This window comes from Bufo bufo, chromosome 1 (assembly GCF_905171765.1).
Source record: "Bufo bufo chromosome 1, aBufBuf1.1, whole genome shotgun sequence".
Lineage (NCBI taxonomy): Eukaryota > Metazoa > Chordata > Amphibia > Anura > Bufonidae > Bufo > Bufo bufo.
The window spans coordinates 754,843,548-754,851,231 of NC_053389.1; positions in this window are offsets into that span (position 1 = coordinate 754,843,548).

Here is a 7,684-nt window from a genome sequence, read left to right on the forward strand (position 1 = left end):
GGCTCCATTCAGACATTTTTTTGGCCCAAGTTAGCGGAATTATTATTTTTTTTTCTTACAAAGTCTCATATTCCACTAACTTGTGTCAAAAAATAAAATCTCACATGAACTCACCATACCCCTCACGGAATCCAAATGCGTAAAATTTTTTAGACATTTATATTCCAGACTTCTTCTCACGCTTTAGGGCCCCTAGAATGCCAGGGCAGTATAAATACCCCACATGTGACCCCATTTCGGAAAGAAGACACCCCCAGGTATTCCGTGAGGGGCATATTGAGTCCATGAAAGATTGAAATTTTTGTCCCAAGTTAGCGGAACGGGAGACTTTGTGAGAAAAAAATTAAAAATATCAATTTCCGCTAACTTGTGCCAAAAAAAAAAAAATTTCTATGAACTCGCCATGCCCCTCATTGAATACCTTGGGGTGTCTTCTTTCCAAAATGGGGTCACATGTGGGGTATTTATACTGCCCTGGCATTCTAGGGGCCCCAAAGCGTGAGAAGAAGTCTGGTATCCAAATGTCTAAAAATGCCCTCCTAAAAGGACTTTGGGCACCTTTGCGCATCTAGGCTGCAAAAAAGTGTCACACATCTGGTATCGCCGTACTCAGGAGAAGTTGGGGAATGTGTTTTGGGGTGTCATTTTACATATACCCATGCTGGGTGAGAGAAATATCTTGGTCAAATGCCAACTTTGTATAAAAAAATGGGAAAAGTTGTCTTTTGCCAAGATATTTCTCTCACCCAGCAAGGGTATATGTAAAATGACACCCCAAAACACATTCCCCAACTTCTCCTGAATACGGCGATACCACATGTGTGACACTTTTTTGCAGCCTAGGTGGGCAAAGGGGCCCATATTCCAAAGAGCACCTTTAGGATTTCACAGGTCATTTACCTACTTACCCCTCATTAGGGCCCCTGGAAAATGCCAGGGCAGTATAACTTCCCCACAAGTGACCCCATTTTGGAAAGAAGACACCCCAAGGTATTCCGTGAGGGGCATGGCGAGTTCCTAGAATTTTTTATTTTTTGTCACAAGTTAGTGGAAAATGCTGATTTTTTTTTTTTTTCATACAAAGTCTCATATTCCACTAACTTGTGACAAAAAATGAAAACTTCCATGAACTCACTATGCCCATCAGCGAATACCTTGGGGTCTCTTCTTTCCAAAATGGGGTCACTTGTGGGGTAGTTATACTGCCCTGGCATTCTAGGGGCCCAAATGTGTGGTAAGGAGTTTGAAATCAAATTCTGTAAAAAATGACCAGTGAAATCCGAAAGGTGCTCTTTGGAATATGGGCCCCTTTGCCCACCTAGGCTGCAAAAAAGTGTCACACATCTGGTATCTCCGTACTCAGGAGAAGTTGGGGAATGTGTTTTGGGGTGTCATTTTACATATACCCATGCTGGGTGAGAGAAATATCTTGGCAAAAGACAACTTTTCCCATTTTTTTTATACAAAGTTGGCATTTGACCAAGATATTTATCTCACCCAGCATGGGTATATGTAAAAAGACACCCCAAAACACATTCCTCAACTTCTCCTGAATACAGAGATACCAGATGTGTGACACTTTTTTGCAGCCTAGGTGGGCAAAGGGGCCCATATTCCAAAGAGCACCTTTTGGATTTCACAGGTCATTTTTTACAGAATTTGATTTCAAACTCCTTACCACACATTTGGGCCCCTAGAATGCCAGGGCAGTATAAATACCCCACAAGTGACCCCATTTTGGAAAGAAGAGACCCCAAGGTATTCGCTGATGGGCATAGTGAGTTCATGGAAGTTTTTATTTTTTGTCACAAGTTAGTGGAATATGAGACTTTGTATGAAAAAAAAAAAAATCATCATTTTCCACTAACTTGTGACAAAAAATAAAAAATTCTAGGAACTTGCCATGCCCCTCACGGAATACCTTGGGGTGTCTTCTTTCCAAAATGGGGTCACTTGTGGGGTAGTTATACTGCCCTGGCATTCTAGGGGCCCAAATGTGTGGTAAGGAGTTTGAAATCAAATTCTGTAAAAAATGACCTGTGAAATCCGAAAGGTGCTCTTTGGAATATGGGCCCCTTTGCCCACCTAGGCTGCAAAAAAGTGTCACACATCTGGTATCTCCGTACTCAGGAGAAGTTGGGGAATGTGTTTTGGGGTGTCATTTTACATATACCCATGCTGGGTGAGAGAAATATCTTGGCAAAAGACAACTTTTCCCATTTTTTTATACAAAGTTGGCATTTGACCAAGATATTTATCTCACCCAGCATGGGTATATGTAAAATGACACCCCAAAACACATTCCTAAACTTCTCCTGAATACAGAGATACCAGATGTGTGACACTTTTTTGCAGCCTAGGTGGGCAAAGGGGCCCATATTCCAAAGAGCACCTTTCGGATTTCACAGGTCATTTTTTACAGAATTTGATTTCAAACTCCTTACCACACATTTGGGCCCCTAGAATGCCAGGGCAGTATAACTACCCCACAAGTGACCCCATTTTGGAAAGAAGAGACCCCAAGGTATTTCGTGATGGGCATAGTGAGTTCATAGAAGTTTTTATTTTTTGTCACAAGTTAGTGGAATATGAGACTTTGTAAGAAAAAAAAATAAAAAATCATCATTTTCCGCTAACTTGTGACAAAAAATAAAAAGTTCTATGAACTCACTATGCCCATCAGCGAATACCTTAGAGTGTGTACTTTCCGAAATGGGGTCATTTGTGGGGTGTTTGTACTGTCTGGCCATTGTAGAACCTCAGGAAACATGACAGGTGCTCAGAAAGTCAGAGCTGCTTCAAAAAGCGGAAATTCACATTTTTGTACCATAGTTTGTAAACGCTATAACTTTTACCCAAAGCATTTTTTTTTTACCCAAACATTTTTTTTTTATCAAAGACATGTAGAACAATAAATTTAGAGCAAAATTTATATATGGATCTCGTTTTTTTTGCAAAATTTTACAACTGAAAGTGAAAAATGTCATTTTTTTGCAAAAAAATCGTTAAATTTCAATTAATAACAAAAAAAGTAAAAATGTCAGCAGCAATGAAATACCACCAAATGAAAGCTCTATTAGTGAGAAGAAAAGGAGGTAAAATTCATTTGGGTGGTAAGTTGCATGACCGAGCAATAAACGGTGAAAGTAGTGTAGGTCAGAAGTGTAAAAAGTGGCCTGGTCTTTCAGGGTGTTTAAGCACTGGGGGCTGAGGTGGTTAAAGGCATGAGGTCCTAAAATTTGGATCAGCTGAAAAACAGCCTGTTTCAGTTTAAAGGGACACTGACAGGGCCAAAAAGCATATTTAGGTGTATATATATGACAGTACAGGTCTTATAAAGTGTATTAGAATCATCTAAGTATCCCCCCTGTCCACCTTATAACTACAGTAAAATGAAGTTTTATAACCTGCTTGAATCGTCTTTAATCTGCCCAAGGGGCGGCGTTTCATCTCAACTTGCGCCCAGCCAGCCTCGCCACAACTGCCGTTTTAAGCGCCGCCCAGCTCATCAATATTCACTTCGCTGGGCGGCTACTAGTGTCCCAGACGCAAGATCCAGCGCATGCCCAGTACAATCCTATGGGCATCGGCCTCCGGCTCATCTTCAGCGCATGCGCCCGGCACCCTCACTGGCCGGGATCACATCGCGCCTGCGCACAGTCTGATTCTCAGAGGCCGATGCAGCCTCTGCTTTATGCGCATGCGCCGGGCAGTTCAGAGCAGCGCTTCAGAGTAGCCGCCCAGCGAAGTGAATATTGATGAGCTGGGCGGCGCTTCAAACGGCAGTTGGGGCGAGGCTGGCTGGGCGCAAGTGGAGATGAAACGCCGCCCCTTGGGCAGATTGAACACGATTCAAGCAGGTTATAAAACTTCATTTTACTGTAGTTATAAGGTGGACAGGGGGGATACTTAGATGATTCTAATACACTTTATAAGACCTGTACTGTCATATATATACCTAAATATGCATATTGGGCCTGTCATTGTCCCTTTAATCGTTATTTTCAATTAATTAAATGCTCAAAAAATGTTTTGTCTCACTCCCATTTCTTCTTGTTGCATGTTGAAGCTCTACTTGGAACCTTGTTAAGATCCAGCCATGATAAATAAGATTTTTTGCCATTTTTCAAGTGGTCTTAAACTTTTGATCAGGACTGTATTACTACTTTATGACAAAGGTATTGTTTTAAACAGCATGATCAACCTTACCAGGCAGTATGCCCGGTTCAATGGGGTTGATCATGCTGACAGATGCTCTTCAAGGGTTTATAGACTATCAACACTTTCGGGGCCAATTTTTTTACCACTGCACTCTACTCATATTGGGCTAAAAATAAATAAATTTGTAATTGGTCTGCCAGGGTCGCATAGCATTATATTGATTTATGATGCTATGTAACCCTTAGGCCTCTATCACACGGGCGTTGCGGGGAAATGTGCGGGTGCGTTGCGGGAACACCCGCGATTTTTCCGCGCGAGTGCAAAACATTGTAATGCGTTTTGCACTCGCGTGAGAAAAATCGGCATGTTTGATACCCAAACCCGAACTTCTTCACAGAGGTTCAGGCTTGCGATCGGTGTTCTGTAGATTGTATTATTTTCCCTTATAACATGGTTATAAGGGAAAATAATAGCATTCTGAATACAGAATGCTAAGTAAAATAGCGCTGGAGGGGTTAAAAAATAATAATTTAACTCACCTTAATTGCGCAGCCGGCATCTCTTCTGACTTCTTTCTTTGCTCTGTGCAGGAACAGGACCTGTGGTGACGTCACTCCGGTCATCACATGATCCATCACCATGGTAAAAGATCATGTGATGACCGGAGTGACGTCACCACAGGTCCTGTTCCTGCACAGAGCAAAGAAAGAAGTCAGAAGAGATGCCGGCTGCGCAATTAAGGTGAGTTAAATTATTATTTTTTAACCCCTCCAGCGCTATTTTACTTAGCATTCTGTATTCAGAATGCTATTATTTTCCCTTATAACCATGTTATAAGGGAAAATAATTAAGATCGGGTCCCCATCCCGATCGTCTCCTAGCAACCATGTGTGAAAATCGCACCGCATCCGCACTTGCTTGCGGATGCTTGTGATTTTCACGCAGCCCCATTCACTTCTATGGGGCCTGCGTTGCGTGAAAAACGCACAATATAGAGCATGCTGCGATTTTCACGCAACGCACAAGTGATGCGTGAAAATCACCGCTCATGTGAACAGCCCCATAGAAATGAATGGGTCGGGATTCAGTGCGGGTGCAATGCGTTCAACTCACGCATCGCATCCGCGCGGAAAACTCACCGGTGTGAAAGGGGCCTTAGAGGTCTGGAATGTATTGGATAACACTGACATAATGCTGTCAGTGTTATACAATACATTTCAGAACCGTAAGGCCTCTTTCACATGGGCGTGTCCGGATGCGTCCTGGTGCATTGCGGCAAACCTGCGCGAGTAGGAACGCAATTGCAGTCCGTTTTGACTGCGATTGCGTTCCGATGTTCAGTTTTTATCGCGCGGGTGCAATGTGTTTTGCACGCGCGTGATAAAAAACCGACTGTGGTACCCAGACCCGAACTTCTTCACAGAAGTTCAGGTTTGGGTTAGTTGTAGTGCAGATTGTATTATTTCCCCTTATAACATGGTTATAAAGGGAAAATAATAGCATTCTGAATCGGGATGGAGACCCGATCATTATTATTTCCCCTATAACATGGTTATAAGAGAAAATAATAGCATTCTGAATACAGAATGCATAGTAAAATAGGGCTGGAGGGGTTAAAAAAAAATAAAAATAAAAATAATTTAACTCACCTTAATCCACTTGTTCGCGCAGCCGGCTTCTTTTCTGTCTTCATCTGTGAGCAATAGGACCTTTGATGACGTCACTGCATTCATCACATGGTCCATCACATGATCCATCACCATAGTGATGGATCATGTGATGAGCGTAGTGACGTCATCAAAGGTCCTATTGCTCACAGATGAAGACAGAAGAGATGCCGTCTGCGCGAACAAGTGGATTAAGGAGAGTTAAATTATTTTTAAAAAATTTTTAACCCCTCCAGCGCTATTTTACTATGCATTCTGTATTCAGAATGCTATTATTTTCTCTTATAACCATGTTATAAGGGGAAATAATAATGATCGGGTCCCCATCCCGATCGTCACCTAGAAACCGTGCGTGAAAATCGCACCGCATCCGCACTTGCTTGCGGATGCCTGCGATTTTCACGCAACCCCATTCACTTCTATGGGGCTTGCGTTACGTGAAAAACGCACAAAGAGGAGCATGCTGCGATTTTCACGCAACGCACAAGTGATGCGTGAAAATCACCGCTCGTGTGCACAGCCCCATAGAAATGAATGGGTCAGGATTCAGTGCGGGTGCAATGCGTTCAACTCACGCATTGCACCCGCGTGGAATACTCGCCCGTGTGAAAGCGGCCTAAGGGTTACATAGCATATTAAATCAATATAATGCTATGCGACCCTGGAAGTGCTAGAAGTTCAGGATGGGAGTTGCGCTGCGAGTCCGGAGCGTGACACTCGCTCGTCTAAAAGTGGCCTTAGGCCCCTTTCACACAAGCGAGTTTTCCGCGCGGGTGCGATGCGTGACCCACACTGAATCGTGACCCATTGATTTCAATGGGTCTGTGTACATGAGCGTTTTTTTCACACATCAGTTCTGCGTTGCGTGAAAAACGCAGCATGTTCTATATTCTGCGTTTTTCACGCAGCCCTGGCCCCATAGAAGTGAATGGGGCTTCAGTGAAAAACGCATTGCATCCGCAAGTAAGTGCGGATGCAATGCGTTTTTCACTGATGGTTGCTAAGAGATGTTGTTTGTAAACTTTCAGTTTTTTATCACGCATCAAAATGCATTGCACCCGCGTGGAAAATACTGAACAACTGAATGCAATTGCAGACAAAACTGACTGAACTTGCTTGCAAAATGGTTCGAGTTTCACTGAACGCATCCGGAGCCAATCTGTATCGTTCGTGTTAAAGGGGCCTTATTTTAAGTTATATGTAAATTATGTACTCAGAGCACCAAGGGGCTGGCCTATATCCTGGAGCACGGCTTCACCTCCACCTCTCCCTGTTGCCACTTCCCCTCCCAGACATCCTTCCTGCTCTGATGCCTGGCTCTGAAATCTCACGCATGTGTGCTGGCAGTACCATTGGCACATGTGCAGTGAAGATCTTGGACAGGAGACGACCACAAGAGATCTTCACTGCACCAGCACATGCGATGTCAGGGCTGGGCATGAGGATACCTGGTCCTTTCACTGGAAGGGGGAGTGGCAACAGAAAGACTCGGAGGTGAAAAAACTCTCCTGTAAAAAAACAGATCCTGAGCATCAGTTAAGCACATCTGGCATCTGTTTTAGCCATTTCCGTCAGAGATCCGTTATTTTAGACAGAAAAAAAAAAGTACTGCGTGCAAAAGTGTTAGGTTTAAAGATGCAGCAAATTTAGCAAACAATGTTCGGCATTTGATAAATTTGTCACAAAGTACGTCAATGCAGGGAAAACGGACTTCAAATATTGCCCTCATGATAGGACTGTTTAGGACTTTTGCTATATTTGGTTCTTTTTTTCGCCTTTTTTAATGCTAAAAATTCTACTTCCAGATGTTGGCTGTAAGTACAAACAGTTTTTTGTGCCATTTTTTGTCACTTCGC